The sequence below is a fragment of the Amia ocellicauda genome, chromosome 4 (genome assembly GCF_036373705.1).
Source record: "Amia ocellicauda isolate fAmiCal2 chromosome 4, fAmiCal2.hap1, whole genome shotgun sequence".
NCBI classification, from domain to species: Eukaryota; Metazoa; Chordata; class Actinopteri; order Amiiformes; family Amiidae; genus Amia; species Amia ocellicauda.
In genome coordinates this window covers 43528498-43548633 of record NC_089853.1, presented here as the reverse complement: position 1 = coordinate 43548633, position 20136 = coordinate 43528498, and the positions used below count along the sequence as shown (strand labels likewise).

Sequence of the window (20136 nt, the reverse complement as noted above, 5' to 3'; positions counted from 1 at the left end):
ATCAATAGTAAATACAGTTGATCTGGTTATGGTATTACAGCCCTTGTAGTGAATACAGCAGACAGTAAAACCCCTGAACCTTGAAAAATGGCATTGCGCCAGGGCTCAGAAGCCATCTCTGAAAGATTAGCCAACATCGCACCGTTCCTGTGCCACTGGCAGCTCCCAGTTTCCCCACATTGCGATTCTCTTTGTTCCTTTTGTTCTTTCATGGCTTTTTTTTCTCAATTCTCTGAGCACCAAGAGAGGGTGACAGGCTAAGCTAAGACAATGTGCCTTCCAAGTGTAAGCTGCCGCTTTGCCGAGACGAGCAAGGAACGGTTAATGTGTATTTAACGATAACTTTTATGTCACTTGTAAAGTTTAATAAAATGAAGCTCTTTCCCTTTCATGTCAGTGTGTGGCAACATGTAATTTACACTATCTGTTCTCTCATCACTTCATTAGAGACAAGAAGGATACAAATTATATTAAATTATAAGATTATTGTTCGGCTGATTTTCCTTCTATCCTTGATGATCCCGGCCCTGATATGCATTCAGAGCTAATAAAACAGCCCATTTGCAGCAATTACAGCAAGACAAATTCTTATTAAATATCTACTTTTACCCCCTTTTTTATCGAGCCTTTTCCACAGAAGTGGAGTTGAATAGATATACTTGTATTCACCTCAACCTTGCACTCAGCTTCTTGGCAGTTTATGTACCCGTAAGCTATACAAAAAATATAAAAATGTTGTACACTTATTAGTGATACAGTAAATTATCACTAAATTAATGCTTATAAAAATATTAGAATATGGATCAAAATAACATCATTGTCCAATTTACTGGAATACCAAACACTGTATTTTCAATTACAATAATCACATGAAGGCTAATATGGAAACTGATCAAATGAAAAGAAAATGAAAGAATCAATTTACAAAATCAAATGTGCGTGACAGACAGGAAGATGATGGCAGCATTGACTCGCAAGTTCTCTGTCAGCTGGTCTGTGAGTAAGAAAGGACATTGGGCCCTCAAATTGGGTGCTACCTTACTTAATTTAGAGGTATATTGCTTTGTTAGTTCAATTAAGGATTCAATTTATCAATTAAGACCTTGGTTGGAACAAAAACCAGCAGGGCAGGAGGTACTCCACAACCGGATTGAAAACAACTGCTATAGGCTGTAAATATACACAATAGCCATGATGTCATTGAATGGACTAATAATGCTGATTGATAAAGTAAGCCGCCAATGGAAGTTGTAATCATAATAATGTGAAAGTTGTCTTTAATTGTCAGTTATCTTACAGGTAAATTCCATGGATCTGAGCCACATGTTAGAGAATCTCACTTCAGCTGTACTGGGTGACCTTAAAAAAAACTGATCTGTACGAAGTGGTTGTGTACTGTGTAAGATATGTAAATGTGTGTGTGTATACTTGTGGTTGTATTTGTATGTCTGTATTGTGTGTGTGTGTTTGTGTGTATAGATTATATTATGTCTTTTTCTACAAGCTTAATTTATTCCCTATTACTCGAAGGTCAGCTCTGGTATCGTATTTACCTTTAAAGACTTTTAATTAAAAAAAAAAACACAAGAAATACAATGAAAAATGCATAGTATACATAATATGTGGAATAATTAATATGGCTTTAGAATCCAAAGACAAAAGGAGAGATGTGACTTGAAGCCAACTCTCTTATTTAAAGGTGACTGTCTTCATAAATCCCATTAATTAAAATACCCACCCATTTATTTTCTCCCAAATAGACTTAATGAATGAAAGGCCTCTCTTTATTTTCCCCAAGCAGACGAAAATTAAAAACCATGTACTGAAAGAATAAATGAATTAATAGAATCGTCCAATCTTCTTTTTTTCTCTCTCTCCTCCGTTTTGCTTCTTAATTCCATTTAGGATAAGACTGCCAGGATCCTTGGGTTAATATGGTTACTGAGATAATAATCTTTTTTTACCTTTCCAATGATTGATGGGTGGTTTTGTGTCGTCTTCCACGGGATGAAGTGTCGGAATTGTGCAGGGGGTGAAATAGCAGTGGAGTTGCCAGGCGAGAACAATAGGTTTTAAATTAATCTCGGCGATCTTAAATCAAAAACTAAAAATGACACGTGAGTGAGTGCCCGTTTTATCTAATCTCCGTATTTAATATGCTAACAAAAGGGACGTTATTAAATTAGGCCTGCTTATTAAGATTGGTGAAAAAAAAAGATTGGGTCTTCATGTGAATATATATAGATACTAAAATAAACACCTTGGACACTAATTGCAATAGTTTAACCCTAATTACATGAGTCAGTTTTGTTGACTCCCAATGAGTGTGCTCAGGGATAATAGTACTACACCTGATATAGGCATTTACATTTTTTAATACCATAATGGTTCCTTATTTAAATCTGCTGTATCTTTCAACAGTATCACATGACCTACATACGCTGCTCTGAGGTGTATTTCTGAGTGTGCTGAGTGTCAACACAGTACATGTGTTAAAGGTTAGATTGGGAGCAGCTTACAGTAAGTGTCTCAAGTGGAAAGCACCAGAAAGAAGAACCCCAAAGACTTATCATCTCACTGGCTGTTTCTCAGTTTGGTTATTTATAGTGCTGCTCAGTATTTCTTGACTAAGTTGCTGAAATAAAGGGCAAAGTGATCATAATCACAAGTTAAGTGAGAAAAACATTTTAAGTACCTTTAAGTTACTTTCTACGCAACAAATCTAATGCCTATGAATACAACAGTTAAAATTCTTCTAATGTTATTCCTGCAGTTCAAATTCAAATAATTAATGATGACATCCAGGTTACTCTCCTTTTTAAAGTATTTTCTTTTCTATAGTCATGCGGAAATCAATCTGGATTGTAAAGAAAATGCAGGAATGTTGTGCCATAGTGGAAACCAAGGGTTGTCCATCCTGATATTGTAGGAACCCTGTGTCTTTCTGGTTTAATTTCAGCTGAGTCCATAAATTACCTAATTGAAACCTTAATTGGAGTAATAATGTGCTTAACCAGACATTTTTAATAGTTTTCAACTGAATCACAACTATAAAAAGGTCTGGTAAAGCAAGACAAAACATCAAGTACAAAAAATGAGAGATTAGTTGGAATGAAATTCAGAAAAGAGACAGCTCTTCCAGGAAAAGGGTTGATGACCCCAGCACTGATACCTCTGATAGTGAAAGAGCAACCACTATCTCCTGAAATGAAGTCATTCTTTGGTCACCAGTTCTCATGTTCTATGAACAAGCAGCAGCATTTGTGGTACATCATTTCTGTGAAACAAGCATTGAGACATTCTTGTGAGGGATACCTTCTCATTGAAGACAAATCACTATTATAAGGGTAAACCAGAAACTCTGTGGACTTCCCTTATCCTGTCCCTTGTCCACCCATTTCTTAGAATCCTTGCCTATAAAGATTCACAGAACCCAAGAAGACGGTGCTTACTTTCAGTTTTGGTAAAACACTCTATAGTGAGACGAGAGAAGTTTGACTCTGTTTAGCTTTTGATCCTGAAACATATTTGAACCAAAGCTAGCACATTTCACACTGTGACCTGGGTGGCTATAGAAAGTTTGGCCATACCTCATCACCATCTCAGTTCCCAGGCTGTACTTCCTCAGCCAGGTTCAGCTGCTTGCCCCCACATGTCAGCTGCACAAAAGGGACAGTTGACAGCGAGGGCAAAGGTGAGTTCCTAGCCAGTCCTTTCTGTGACCACCTGTCTGGATATATACAATAAAGGGGGGATACAAAAGTCAAAGCAAGTTCCATAAATATGTGACAGGGGTACCACTTACTTTTTTGTTTCATTTCTTTTGAATAATCTCAGATTTTGCTCATGTTAGATGTGGTATATCTATACATCATCCCTTAATGAGAGTTTAAACCATCTTCTCTGTTTTGGGAAACTAAAGGGTCATGTTGTTTCTGCCATGGGGGCTGAGAATCCACTTGAAAACACCTACCCGTGAAAATGACAAGAGCATTTCAAAGGTATGGGACATGGAAAACCTTTCACAGGTCAGATATTTCCCTTGGGACCTGCTCTCCCCTGACACATGGTCTCCTGGCTGCACATCTCAATGGGTGCAATTGACGAAACCTGTTCTGAAACCAAATGGTCTCCAAGGACAGGTGGTGCACTGCAACAGGTTGCTTCTGACACGTCAAGCTTCATGCAATCCTTCAATCGAAATAACAGCTCCGAAATGCGGTGATAAACAATGGGTGGAGTGCAGGGAAGTTCGAAAAATCCTACTCCTGTTAAAAATCCTACAAACTACCTTTAACATCACGAGCTTGAGTGGGATCGAAATAGCATCCAATAAATGGCGACCCTCTCTTCCCACTCCTTCTAAGACCTTTAAGTGGTGCTAAAGCTCCAACGGACAGCACAGTTATTAAACGGCTCAGCTGAGAAAGCCAGTGGCCGTTAAGTATAGGCCTGGGGAGATCCCTGGAATCTTGTGGACACAATCTGTGCCCTCTTATAATTAAAGAGTTACATGAAGGCCTGTTGCTTGGCCCTACCCCGCTGCACTGTTTATGTTAATTAGCAGACAATTACACGTCTCTCCCCGCACTTAATTACAGTCTTCAGTCAGAGCAGTCATTAACCCTAATATACGCACGTCTACCTGATATTACACAATAGCTGTGCCAGCGCGCCTGCTTAAACAGCTTCCTCCTCACAGGTGATGAGAGAGCAAATCTTCTGTGGATTATCAACCTGTCCATGACAAGGTGAATGTTGTTTTTGGTGCCTGCATGGTTCAGAAGTGTAAAAACTAAATGTACAAGGGCCAATAAAGTCAGTTCTTGCATGAGACCACCAGATTAAAACAAAATCCCCGAAAATAGAAAAGCTAACATTATGATTAATAATATAGAACCTTAGCTAAATGTTTCTTTAAGCCCTGTTCAGAATTTCTATGCAAACAGATTTTCTTTCTCTCACTTCTAAAAAGAAGGGGGACAATGTCTGTTCCTCTAAAGAAATCACAGTACTAAAAACTCCTGTGTAAAGAAGTAAGTGTTTGCTCTAGCCATGACGGGAACATTGTGCCCTGCTCTCTCATGGAAAAATATTTACCCAAATGTAGTCGTCTTATCGCAGTTCAAATAGTGTAGGGTAAGAGTGGAAGGGAGAGTGGGGGCAGGGACTTGTCAGTAGGTGAGGGAAAGGGGCCAAACACAGTACAAGCTTAAAACTTCAAAAGGTGTGTCAGTGATTGTGAGCGCTTGTGTGTTTTTAGAGAGGGAAGGCAAAGAAGTGGACAGGTGCTGAGTACACTGTGAGTCGTAAACACAGGAGCTGGGATTGAACTGTAGAACAACACAAAGCAGACACAATGAGATCAGAGGAGCATTATTTATGGGACTGACCGCAGTGTGGTGACAGCAGGAGGAATAATGCGTGTCAGTACTGATGCGTGGACGATAAACATAAAACCTGTGAAGGCTAATCCAGTCTGGTGAGATTGTACTCGTATATTGTATATATTTCATGTTTATAGTCCATCCATATATATATTATGCTTGGAATAACAAGAAGAGATGGATCTGAGAACCAACAAAAATATGTGACATCATTGAAAGAGTGTAAATGTTAAAATGGCAATGGGCCGGACATACTGCAAAAAGAACAGATCAAAGATGGACAAAGGAAGTTATTGAATGGATCCCAAGAGATGGAAAAAGACCCAGTAGACCACATAGAAGAGGGGAAGATTAAATCATAAACTTTGCGGGCGTGACATGGAAAAGAGAAGCTGTAGATCGAAGCAAGTGGAAACATCTTGGGGAGGCCTTCGTCTAGCAGTGGGTCAGTGGCTGATGATGATGATGATATGTATGGCACAGATAGGTTGCCCTTTGCTGGTTTCATGGATCATCCACTTGGCCTAGACATTGTAACCAAGCTGGCTGACACTCAACCAGTACCTAGTCTGGAAAAACTATCAGGTATTCACCATAGGGCAATATATCAGAGTGAAAGTATGTTGTAATATCATTTGAATTTTTAATATTCTTTTGGGGATGGGGGTGGCAAGCCTACATGACTTCATTCACTTCGTCTGACATCTAATTGCACAGCGAGCAGCATCAGTGGCTCACGGTTAACAAAGGCAGCAGGGGGAACGTGTGATTACAGAACAGACTGCTTAATTACTGCTTAACAATCTAGGCTGGAGCTCCTGGCCCAATTAGAAGGGGGAAAGTTTATTGTGTCTGGTAATGCTGTGCAGTTTTACAGCAACATCTCAGCAGCCCTCTCCCCTGCTCCCTTGCCTTCTTCATATAGCACAACCAAGACACCTCAGGCCATTCAGAAAGACTCATTTTCAGCAGGTTAGCGCTGCTCACAAGCGCTTCAAAAGTGGCCCACCATTGTCACTCTGACACAGTTGCATTGTCGAGTGCTGAATGGCATCCAGTGTGGCAATTCATGTTTCAAAATTAGTTGTGAATCGTTTATTTGTTGTTTGAGTTGTAAGGCTCTGGACTTTACAAAGTCATGTACAAAGCATAGAGGAAGATGGCAGTTAGAATTTGTTTCTATTCATTAAAGTCTTTTAACAGATTGAACAGGACTGAGAGGAAAACGCTGGGCAGTTGTATGGCAGGGGAGGGTTAGATATCAACTGAATCTTTGGAAAGTACAGCATGAAGGTAGGATGCCACATTAAGCTTTATTTTCTCGACTAAGTTGTAATAATGTGATTGCACCCCTTTCTGTTTTCTATTTATTACACATAGGGCTTATAATATAATATGGAGTGAGAACTGCATTATATGTACAGTTTTTGAATTAAAATAATAAAATGTAAATCATTTAAAATGTTGTGTGTTTATTGATCAAGAAAAGCCTGGTCAAAAGTAGAATTGAAATCAGACATTGCATCTCTCTGCAGTAGTAATTGAATGTAATGTGTTTCAAACATATTTGTTCTCTTATTTGCTCAGCACTTGTCCTTAACCAGCCTTTTATTATTGGAGATGATAAGGAAAACAATGCTGATAGCAGCCATGCCAATATATTGTTTTTCCTTAACAGTGCTGAGCCAGAAAGCTATTTTTATTCAAAACTCTGAGGCCAGTTGATACAAAGAGATCTGCCTCTGACAGGAGGGGTTCTGTCCCAGTCTGACTAAGTGCAATGCAGACTGGAGAGGGCCTGTGAAATAACCCCACAAACAAATATCTGGAACATAAATAAAGACATTCTGCACAGGGAAGTGGAATTATATATATATATAAGTATTTAATTTTTCATTACAAACCTAAAACCTGATCATCAGAAGGAAAGCAAACAAACCAACAAACATGCAGAAACAACTAATGAAATTTATGTAATCTGTTTTGGCTTTATCCAATCAGCATCCTTCTCTAATGACCAATAAGCCTATTAGCAAGTGATGGGCAATTAATGATGTCAGTTGTGAGACAGGTTGTAGTAACTAAGAAGTGCACACCCACTGGCTGAAAAAGACAAAATAAATACATGTAATTTAATTTAATTTAAAATAAATAAAATGCGAACAAAACGTATATATAACTGGAATACGTTATATGAAATGGACAATAAGTGGATTTTGTATTCATTATATCTAAAGAACCTTTGTAAAAACATATTTAAAATTAGTGCATAACTTTTTTAAGGCAGAACGTTCCTGTTGGACAGTTGGTAATGGCCTGGTCATCTGTGCTGGTATGATTATATACTGTAGCAGGAAAAACTTAATATTTTTATTGAAGTACTCCATCATTTTTAATTTGACTCTTTGATTTTACAATTGAAAGCTCATATATGGTGCCCTTTGTTCAGCAGAAGAAAGCACTTATTTCTTCCTCTACATTATCTCTATGGCACAGACCCGGCCACAGGGTCCCTGTGCCCTAATATCCAGGAATCTTTCAGGAAGCATCCCTCTATTGGGTTCAAAGGCCACAAGTGAAAGAGGAAGACCCCCAAAGTGCTGCCAACCCAAATAGTGTGTGTGTGTGTGGGGGGGGGGGATGTCTGCTGTGAAAGGAGGTGGCTTTTGTTTTTTTTCCCACTTCCCACTCTTCAATGCCAGATTCATTAAGCCCTCTCTCCACAGGACGTACTGTACAGTGCTTGTGCGTCGCTGTGTGTGCGAGGGCGAATGTGTGTGAAAGGGCACGCTGTATCATGACTAGTAACGAGCAACTCCAAAGGTTAATTGAATTCCCCAGTGAAAGACAAAGAACATCTGTAAGATGAAGAACGGGTGGCTAAGGGGAAGACAACAGGACAGATCTGAACTGAAAGATACATTGACAGGTCTTAATGACTTTCATTTAAACAAGAATAACAATAATTACATTTTAAACAATACCCCCACAAATAAATCCCCAAATTCCAAATCCTTTTTCCACCTATTCTCAGCTTGGTGGTATAATGTAAGTAATAGTGATGCCTGCAAATCAGTATAATCTGTCTTTTTTTCTCTTTTTTTTAGGAAAGGGTATTCTAGAGTCCAGTGATGTGTTTTCTTTCCTGATGCAAAGTGAGAGCTGGAAGATTTTCCTCCTCAGTGAGTTTAAACAGGAAGAGGAGCTGAGGAGTTGGTCTTGTGGAAACATCTGGGCGTCTTTATCAGGGGGAGTAGGGAGGGCCTCCCGAGTCTCACTGGAGCTTGCACAGAGCTCAGTGTTGAAATAAAGCACCATGAGGAGTATTTCCCTTCCTGTTGATGTTACAAAGAAATAACCCCCAATCTTACAAATGGGGAAGATATTCCAGTAACCTTTGAGAACATTTCAGCATTTACCAACGATAAATTAGTCTGAAAGGTAAGGACTGGTAAGGAGTCAATCTCGGCCAGTGGCTGAGATTTTTGAAAATTATAGCCTGTGTCAGTGCTCATCTCTGAGGTAACGGTATTGTAAGTACAAGGCTTTGTTTTGCCTGTCAAAAAGGTAAATCCCCCCCACCCCACCCCCCACCCCCGTCCAACTAAAAAACAAACAACAAAAAAACTCATTTAATTAGATTCAGCAGTTTTCCTAGTGAAAATGTAATCACACTCCTCTTCACCTGTCAAGATTATTCACAGCCTATTGCCTTCATTGTGCTGGGAGCTTATGGACACCCTACCATTCACACAGTGACTGCCACTGGCACTGGTGGTTAGCGGTTCATGGTCAGAGCAAGTTCCCAGCATGCCGTTTGATTTGCTTATGTGGAATTTTGTCTTTGAGTCAGGGCACCCATGAATAATGGACAAGATATGATCAATTCAGTCCTTCCCCCGCATGTGCTCATGATTTAATCTGACCACAAAACATCAGGCCCTGGTCTGAGGTAATTGACTGAAGTCACTAGTTATCGCACCGTAATATCACGCCTGACATGCTTCACAATGCCAGATTAGACTCCAGGAAACCAAAAGTGAACGACACTCACATTCCATTGCAGCGACAGGACTGTGCTTCACCAGGCAGGATCAGTTGACCACATTTGTAGCCAACATCAGCTTTGGTAAGACTTGCTCCGAATGTGCTATCTCACATTGTTAATGTAGGTAACACATAACTATTTACATTATATTCTAGATAAGGCCGCTATTTCGGCAAGTTTCACCCATATTATAATCTCAGGGTCAAGTCATGCTATGTGACTAATTGAATTTCTCTCCCACTCTTCACGAAAATACTGCCACAAGACCTTTACTGAACAGGAAAAGAAAACAACACTGTACCCTTGCTGCCATATTTGCCATAAAGTTGTAATGTACTCAGTCGAGTGGAGAACGTATCCTGTATCTCATTTTGTGATGAAAGGTCAAAGTCAAGCTGAAATTTTAAATTGAAATGAAGTGTCACTGGCACCCGTCCCAATAAATGTAACTGTCGGATAGCCTTTGTATTAAAAGTGAAGTAACACTGTTTCACTGTCTCTCTGGAAGTGTGCCAGTGTGCAGGCCTAGTTGCTGATTAGAGGTAAAGCATGATGTCCTTTAGTATCTCCCCAAGGAATGCAAAGGTATCTCATGAGTACATTGAGGCTTAATACCCTCTGCAGCCCAGTAATGCACTGCAGCAAAGAGCAAGGGCTGCCCAAACAAGCACCTGACAGACACGAGCCAGAAAAACAAGGTTTACATTGACGGTGAAATACTGGAGACAAATACCTGGCGATTGAAAATATCGGTCAAGCTTTAGTTAATACAGTCTCTTGGGATTGAAAAGCAACTGAAACTAAAAGAAAAAGGGTCTTAGTTTGATATACATGGTGTATTTTGTTACTGCTGATGTTTAAAAACCATATTGGATCCAATAAAAAGTACCCTGTGTTTGAAATTGACCCGTGTAGGTGCTGCTAGTGGATTGATGGATGGGCTGCTCAGATCTTTGATGGACAGCTCTGATATGGCAGTGGTACTCCCCTGAAAAGTGTGTGTGACGGAAAAGGAAGGAAATCGCCTGGATATCCTGTGATGAACCCTGGTGTCTATGAAACAGGACTCTTCAACACCAGGACTACCGAGATAAGAGCGGGGCACCGTCTCCAGTCTGAGCTCTCCCCGAGGAATGTCACCATCAAAACACAGGGTGTGTCCCAAACAAAGGTCAACTAGCCAAGGGCGCTCGCCCTCGCAGAGACGGGGCAGAAGCTGTCAACACCCCTGAACATCTCATCCGGACGAATAAACAAAAATAAAACGTTTTTCTTCCAGTAGGGGTGGGGAACGATTTGGAGCTCCCTAGCACAGAGAGTTGACTTACTTTCAGTGCCGGAAAGGAGCTTATTCGATTGAGACACTAAAGAACCAGGTCCAGAGATAACGAGCAAAAAGACAACATATGGGGATTAATATCCAAGGAACTAATTGAAACTTAATACTGTAGGCTGGTTAACGGTAATTAAGTGTGTCTTGCTACAGCCCTCACTGTCCAGTTCAATCTTAAGCCACTGTCCCTTAGACACTGAGCTTGATCCAAATGTAAACCATTTTAAATCAGTAAAATAAATGGAGGTGAAAATAAAACACTGGATAGCTACACTGCTGCTTTAACTATTACAGCATTGACTGCACTTGGAGAGCACCAGTTTTGAAGCCGTAGCCAGAAAGGGGAAGAAAGTAATTGTTAGTTGAGAGTGTGAGCAAGGAGAGACCTGTTCACAAACGTGCTGCCAAGCTGACGTAAGCCGGCTATCAGGTGATGCAGCGATAATCCTTTAAGTGATGTGTCATGAATATGGAGTTTAAGACTGAAATCCCCTGGGATACTCTGGCTAAAGATAGCTCTCAACACTGAGACACTGTACTTCTTCTAGGGGTCAAAGAGGAAAGTGAGGTTTGTGTAGCACGTTTGGGACTATATTCTAGAACAGTGGGGGGGAGAAACTCACGGAAAGGGTCACCCACATAAAAACGCTCGTTAAAACAGCTTTGGAAGAACTGATTCAACTAGAGAAAAGGCATGTAAGGACACATTTCTGATTTAGGATTATTACCATCATACTTTTGCATAGGAGCATTAAGTCACACTTTTTTGGGAGGCTCAACACTGTAAATAAATAACTTTAGCACTCGATTGAAAGGTTGCTAGGCACCACTGAGATGGTTCGATTTCAGCCGTTCCTCTGCGCCACACAGTTCCTTCCACTTTCCAAACAGATCACTTTAAAGAGCCTTCCTGAATAAAATCAATAATCCATAATAAATACAGGAAATTAACTTTTTTTTATTGGTTGCATTTATTAATTTATTCAAACCTGTGAATTACTTCCTGCTGCAATACAATAAGAATCCGTTTTTTCTCTCTACCCTTCAATATAAGGTGTGGAATTGCACTTGCCTTGCGCCCTTGCTTGCTATTCGAAACTACTGTCTGGAGCAATCAGATACAAGCTCAGTCCGCACACAATCAATCACTGCATCTGAGTGTAACCAGGCCTAACCTGAATGTGAACTTGTCTGAGAACTTTACTCTAGACCACTCAGACAATGCTGACTGACCTGAAATGCTGGCCTGGTCATCTTAACTCACAGTGCTTCAAACTTAACTGCTGTAGCCACAGTAAGACAGTCCCTGCCGACAAATAATCAGTCAGCACAACCTCTTTTCAAGCTCATAACACTCTGACACTTTGATTTATTAATTTTTTAAAATATTATTATTTTTATAATTTTATCAGTTAATGTAACGCAGTACATCTGGTGTTCATTAGGACAATTTAATTATTGCAGGAATAATAGGACATACATCAAGGCACAAAGTACATTTCCGAGTCCAATGTCGACAGGGCATTTCTCTATATTATAAAGCACAACGAGGTGCTTCAGCCTACATTTTCTAAGGAATGCGCTCTTTCCATGTTCTCTGTGGCTTCGAGACATTTTTCGTGAGGTTTTCGCAGCCCACAAACCCACATAAAAAGCTCTCGTCTTGCTGAAATATAAAGAACCAGTCAGTCAGGTTCTATAACACTTTGCCCAGGGATGTGGGAGGAGGCTGGAAAGGGGGATTGGAGAAGAGACAAAAAAAAACATAGCAGCGCACATAGGTAGAGAGAGAGAGGGATAAGCAATCAGGATAAACTGAGAGAAAGGGGTATAAGGTAAAGAGGGAGAGGAAGGTACTGTCTGATAGGGTTGATTCAGCAAAAATACTCCATTAGCCCCCCAATACATCTCCCAAATAGAAATTGGAACCCAATGTTGAACTTTATGGCAGGGGTGGGAGGAGAGTCTGATCTTTAACAAAAAAAAGGACTCAGGACAGGACCAGACTAGAGCTGAAAAACTTAAAGCTGTTATACACTAAAAATGTAATGTCATTAGGGGGAAACAGATTTGTGTTGCACACAACTCTGAGGCCCACAGATGAACAAATATACATAATGAAGTCAACAACAAAGAGGTACATAAATCCCTCATAATAGAAACCATGTTTGGCGAGAAAATGTATTTAAAAAAAAAAGAGTGAAAATAAGGTATATGGCTCATTTGTATACCAGGTACCGTCCAAGAATTCACCCATCGACCCACAACAGAGAACTATTATCCTAAAGTGCCTTTCTCGTATTCCTGTTAAGAAACTGGCATAAATAATAGTTCTTGTTTATGTGTTTTGCTAATTTGCCTAAACGAGTCAATTAAAATGTCCAGATTCCAAATCAACAAACAACACAAGGATGGGGAGTGTATTGTGTTATTTATTGTGGTACTGAAAGGTTTGCAATAATAACCCTGTGATTATGTTCAGCAAATCCTTGATTCTGGCACAGTACACCAAACTGTCAACAAACTAAAATGAATAATAAATTACATATACTTTCAGTTTTTTTTTTTTAATTGCAGTTATATAAAGTTATAAAGCTTCATTGCATTATACAGTACTGCCTAAAGGAGTTTTTAGGTCACAAAAAATATTATTTTGAATCAATAACGTTAAATTATCATCACTATTATTATCACACTGGTGTTATGAAAATGGAGTCTTGGAAAGTTGCAGTCATGGAGTTTTATGAAAAATCATGTTATGCCCAGCGAAAAAATAATTCTTTACAACATATTGTTTGTATGTTATATCCCTTTATTTGCAGTTGTGGAAAAATGTGTCAGTAAATGGCAACAAATATCACCCAATGTTTTTTACCCAATTCATAACAAAAACATGCATTCCTTATGTGCCAAACTGGAATACCAATACAATGCTGACTTGCATCTTGTGCCACTGCAGAAAATATACATGTTTGAGGCTTTCCCTTTCTCCACCGGTTTCAGTGTGTGGTGCAGACAGTGCCACACACAGCACTTTCAGCAGGTTGGGCCTGCTGAGGCCCTCAGGCAGGATTTAAACCCCAGACCTGAAGTAGGAGCAAGGCTGTTTGCAGTTGAGCAGGTTCCAGGCCCCGAGGTACAGCGCAGCTCAGCCACAGCTCTGGATCACCTTCAAAGCAGCGCTGAGCTCCCCGAAGGAGGCAGGGCCCTCTCGCCGCTCTCTGGGGAGAAGCATGGGTTACACGCTTAAAGACACAGAGACACCACTGCAGAAACACTGGCCATCACAGCTTCATAGAGGAGACATGCATGCGTGTACACGTTTCATTCTTTAACTGTCAGTAAAGATAACAATCTAAACTGACTGAAATTAAATGATATTTCTGTTCTTTCTATATGTATTTATTTTTTCAGAAGAATATGGAACAAGCAAGCAAAAAGCAAACATTCATCTGCATGGTGTGTGAGATCCGTAGCCTCATCTGAACCGATCGGTCAAGTCTGCTCTGAAGGAGGTGCGTCTCTGAGAGTAAATAACCACCTGCCAATGAGGAAACTGCATTGCAAATCGCTGCCATTTTATTAATTGGAAATTGTGTGTGATGGTTCAGAGTGTTAGAGGTAGGGTTAGATTTGTAGTATGGGAGCTTATCCTCAAACACATCTGTCATCTTAACTGCACTGATGGAAGGAGTCATTGGTTGAATATGGGAATGCATTGGCAACTACCAGATCTAGCTATTTTTTAAATATTGGCTAAATGATAACCCTAGACTTCTGATTTCCACCATTGAGCAGGTGTTAAAGCCTAATTGCCCCTCTACATCGCCAGCTTCACGTCAACTATGCGACAGTTTTCTAGACTATTTTAAATCTCAAATTGACAACATCCACCTGTACGTCTTCTCTTGTTGTCCCACAGTATTTCAGCCTGCATGGTTTAGTCGGGTCTTCTTTCTTTCTCTCCACACTTCACACTACTGAATCTCTTACCCATCTTGAATGATCCTCTTCACTCGATCCTATTCCCTCTGTTCTTTTCCAGTCCTGTTTTGCAACTCTTTGCCTTCTTTGTGTTAAACATTTGAAAAGATTCCCTGAGTTCTGGTGTGGTTTTAAAACTGCAGCAGTCACACTTTTGCCAACAAAAACTAAGGTGGCTTTGGATTAATTTGAGAAATTTTCGGCCCATTTCAATTCTGCCCTCTTTTGCGAAGATACTTGAGCAAGCTGTTTCTTGGAAATTAAACTGCCACCTCACTGCTAATAAACTTTATGAACCATTTCAATCTGGTTCTTGACAATTGCATAGCACTGAAACCACCCTTATTACATTTAATAACGATCAGAAGATGCTAGCAGACTGAGGTGCTCTCTTAATTATAATTCTACTGGATCTTAGTGCTATCCTTCTTTGATAGGTTAGAGAGGTTATTGGGTATCTCTGGCAGAGCCTTTCAGTGGTTTAAATCATATCTGACAGGGTGCCAACAATTCATCTGACTGGGTGGTTTTAGTTCTGAGGTTGGGCAGTAACATTTGGTGTCCCACAAGGCTCTATTTTGGGCCCCCTCTTATTCAGAATACTGATATAATACTGATGCTTCTGCCTACAGAAATGGATGTCACACAATATTTTGCAATTAAATTGTGATTAAACTCAAGTTTGATCATTATCTGTTAGGTAACGCAGTAAACGTACATGCTGTCAGTACCATGTTAGAGTTTGGTGCCAAAATGAAATATCTGGCTGTGGTTTGTGCCCCTTTTGGACTGTTATTGTGTTATGTTTTGACTTGTAAAGTGCTTTGAATCCATTTGCTTGTAAAGGCACTATGTATAATCAAGTTTATGATGATGATGATGATGATGATGATGATGATGAATTATTAAATGGTATTATCTTTTACGACAGACCAGAAAAGGCTATCCTGGAATTCCTGTCAAAAATAGTTTTCAAAACTTCTCAGCACTCCAGTAGCTCTCCTAGTTTCCTCCATCCTCGTCCGCAGGTAACTGAGATGATAGCTGTGTGGCGCTCCGATGTCTTCGAGTGATGCTGAAACCCAGCGTCCTCTCTAACAAGACCTGAACCCCTCTCTGAACCACTTTGTTTTGCATCAATTAGAGCCTCTGTTTTCCTCAAAGCAAGCGTGAAGGGAAAATTAATATGCAGTGGCAGATTCCCACAAGCATGCTATTACACAGAGTCCATCATCAGCAGAGTGGGGGATGCAAGTGTGTCACTCAAGTTGTGTTTTTGTCTTCCAGTTCCTCCTCGGCGATCAAACGCACTTCAAAATGGGTTTAGTCCTCATTTAATTCACTCTTTCATTCAGCAAGAAACTCTTTTGCAATACAACAACAAAAATATAATTTGTTTCCCTCGTAATGTGATGTGGTTGGCTTCAGAGCCTGGCTTCCACCTTCATTTCACGGTCGCATCCAGCTGATCTGTCCGTATCGATTACCTTGATCAATGACTGATAGTGAAATACAATTACAAGACATATTTCTGAAGAGTGGTGCACTTTTGGCATATGAAAATCGTTTCCTGCAGTTTAAAGGTATGGTAAATGAATTTTACACCTATACTCAAGAGAGGTCGTCGACAAAACGTGTTAAAACTCCTAGACCGAATTAATTTACCTCTGGGCCACTGACAAGCCACAAACATTTCCCCAAGGATTCCTCCCTTCTCATGTGAGTCTTTTGCACATATTTTCCAATGTATTCTTTAAAAAAAAAAGAAAACATTTTCCACAGATTGTGCGACGGGGTGTTGAAATGGTGATGGTTCAGTCTAACATTCAACATTCTTCAGCTGGAGGGGGAGTTGGAAAAACCTCTCTAGTTTACAGAAAAAGTATAGGACAGGCTGCTAAATGCCACTTGTGGAGACTCTTTTGCTTTCCCTGATAGCTTCCTCATCCATCTCCTTCCTTGGTGTGGGCTCCACTGATGAGGAATGCTGTTTGGGTTTTCAGCGGTTGGAAACAGAGTGATTTCAGTATAAATAGGGAGGTATTTTTATCCACTGCTTTACGCTGACCCAGTCACTTCAGTTAAGGGCCTGCTGGGTCTGGCAAGGGAGCTGTCCAGGGATTTCATAGCCCCTTCAATTAAACCTCAAGGGACGGGCAGGGGGTTGCCACTGCCTCCACACATCTGCAACTGTGCCCGTGAACCTGCCCAGCAAAACAGGGCCATAAAGGACAGGTTCCACATAAAAAATGTAATATTTATGTCATTAAAATGGTATGTGCTTACAGGGCAAATTACAGGAACATGCAGCTCTCCTACCATTTTACTTAACACATCTAATTATCAAGTTTCTAACAAGAAGCTCGGAAAGAGGGAGAGTTTCACCTGTGTTTAGTGCTAAGCCACCTCACTCACCTTTCAAATGTGGGCTCGACATTTTCACAGCTCACTTTCTCGTTCCCCCTGTGTAGGTAAACTCTGTTAACAAGGTTAATAAGATGTCATATGCAATACAGTCTATCAGGGTCTTATAACTACAGCAAAGGGGATCTGAATTTATAGCTGTTCACTAAAGAGCTTGGATGGAAGTATTATAAGATAAGACTAGATAAGTAATCTGGCCTTTTCTTTTATTCCCCAGTTTTACTGTAGTCTCAGTGCAGCCTGTAAATTAATTACGTAGCTCCAAATCAGCGTGAATGATGAGAATAACAACCTACTGTGACTGGCATATTGAAAACATCTAAACATTATTACATCCCTGGTTTCGTTAATTATTTTTATTTGTATTGCCTGATATTTCTTTCTATTTTGGTGATTTGCACCACTGGTCCTCATTACATTTTGACCAGCCATTGAGATAAAGAGTGTAAAGGTTATCTGAAGAGATAGGGAGCAGTGAATGTGATCCACGCTAGACGTTCAGCACAGTAGTTTTTTTACGGTACTCGAGCAGTAACGTGTAATTATGCTTTTGCACTTTGTCCTCACATGTCTTTCTGTGTGTACGCTTGGACCATCTTTACCAGGCTTTTGTTGTGCTTTAGTTGTTGTTGTTTTCTGAAAGGGGAACTGCAATGCAATCTCACGAGGTGGCTATCCTTAGCCGTGCTGTGAGTATCTGCTTCCTTCAATCTCATAATCTCATTATTGCTTCTCTAGTTAATCTCTATCTCTCCAGGGTTTACACATCATGTAGGTCAATCCCCCTAAAACTTTCCATATTCGCTTTGTCCCTTCACAGTTTGTGTCTTCTTCAGCCTCTTACAACTCAGGTTTATGCACCGTGTACATGTCTTTGTGTCATAAACTCATAACCAACTGCATTGCTCTCCAGAAGGTTCTCTCTGACTTATGAGATTGTTATTAAACCAATATAAATTCCACAGGAAGGCAAAGTTATATTGTATCTCAGGAGGGGAACGACAGTCATTTTATTTAAAATAGAAATGTATAATAACATTTCAAGAGTAGACAACTCCGATTCAGCTCTCTCACTTCTGCCCAATAAAGTATAATTACCCTGTGCTTATCACCCCCCCAGCAGTCGTCGTTTCATATCCCACCATCTCCCCTGTCAGCGCCAGACCGCCATTCCCCCAGGCAAGCGAGTGAAGCCAAACCTCTCAACATTTAACCCTCACACCGAATCACAAATCGGTGTTGTAAACGACTGAAATCTCTTATGGCCGTTCAGAGTTCATTGTCAGGCATACATGCCTTCACAGTATGACGTGTCACAGTCACATACACATTCCTTATCAATGATTTACTGCACAAACCAGTTTGAAGACTAACCAGGACCCCACAGATAAACTCCAGTCAATGACCTTGGTTGCTTTAGCTGCGAAGTGATTGGAATGATCCCACAAGAGGGAGCTGTGATTAAAGTAAAGGCAATCCAAAGGACTCCAATCAACATGGAATAGACACCCAAAAAGAGCTCTAATTACTCTAAAATATTTAGTTTAGAATCACATTTTTGACCAATACATTCCTAAAAAGAAACAGAAACAAGAATAGAACAGAGCTTATCTTGGTTTAAACCACTGCTCTGTCTTTTTTTATACCAGGAGGATTGTAAAGTGTAAAAAGTTTAATCTCGGGTAGATTGTACACTTAGGAAGGCTCAGTTGTGACACAATGCAGATATACTTCCTTTGACACTTTCTGCGTCTTAAAAGACACTTTCCTTTCTTTGTCTGTGTGAGTCGTTTCTCAATTGTATATAAGGGTACCGAAAGGGGTCAGTAACATCCCAAGCTGGGAGATGACATTTTCAATTGCAATCAGCCTGATCTAGCTACCCCCAAGGAAACAGAAAGCCCAGCTCGGGGGGGTAAGAGTGGGTGTGAACGCAACTGCCACGGAAATGTATTGCAAGTGGATACAAGAAGGAGAGATGGAGAAGCGTGTTAAGGAGGCATGTGTTTGCGTTTGATCCCTGGTACTCCATCCTTTACACTGCCTCTCTGTAAACCACTAGCAGATGTTGGCAGAAGAGAGCGTTGTGGCAACTGCAAACGAGGAAATCTAAAAACAGATCAGCCTGTAAAATTAAACACAGACCTTATGAGCCTCTCTTAGGGCGAGGGGGTGTGGGGGTAGGGCTGTCTGAGTTCCACATCCAGGACAATGTATGTACAGGACACTACAAAAGGTTACTCACCCTGGCAGCAAAGGTCCAAGGAAGAACTGAGAGGCAAGAGTGAAAAGAGAAAAGAGTTTGACCACAGGAAAGGATAAGGACCCAACTGGGCCAGCCTAGATGTCCAGTCAAGGATCCAACTGAATCAGTCTCTTAAAATACAGCTTTGTAGTTCCGTCCATCTGCCCAACACTGTCTCTCATTGGATGCGCCTCCTAGTGTTAGTCTTCAATCTGCTGTCACTTAACACTTTGTGAACAAAATTAGCCGTCTATAGAGAACAGAACAGTGGAGCTGCGAAACTTTATGGTTCTCAGAACAATACTAGTGGTGAGCTGGGAGTTGGGGAAGGTTAGTAAAGGCTAAAGAGTGACTTAGATTGCTTAGATAGTGTTTCTGAAGAGCACAAGAGTAATCAGTTTCCCTTTTTTGATACGGCCCGAAGGGGGCTCCTCTGCAGAAAACGTAACTCCTCCATTTTTGTTATTATTTTTCTTCCCCCGTTTTATTTTCTTTTTGAACAAAGCCCTCTGCTAGGCACACACGTCTGTGACTGCATAGCCTGCAGGTGTGGTGAGGAGCTGTCAGATTCTTTGAGGTCATGGTGTTGGATTGATGTAACATCCCCCCCTCCAGCTACTCCACAGTGTAAGCCCTCTTTGCAAAGCTGATGAGCCAGCTTCACCGGGGAGCATCAGAGAGCAGCAAACACTCATTACCTATTTGTCAAATGGAG

At 40.5% G+C, this 20136-nt stretch overlaps 1 long non-coding RNA gene across 1 annotated transcript; it reads left to right on the top strand.

Moving 5' to 3' along the window:
- The first annotated feature begins 5161 nt into the window (after nucleotides 1–5161).
- Nucleotides 5162–13324, top strand: LOC136748558 (uncharacterized). Its single transcript, XR_010816595.1, has 3 exons — nucleotides 5162–5972; nucleotides 8495–8828; nucleotides 10351–13324. It is a non-coding gene; the product is annotated as an uncharacterized LOC136748558 (long non-coding RNA).
- Nucleotides 13325–20136: the final 6812 nt, after the last annotated feature.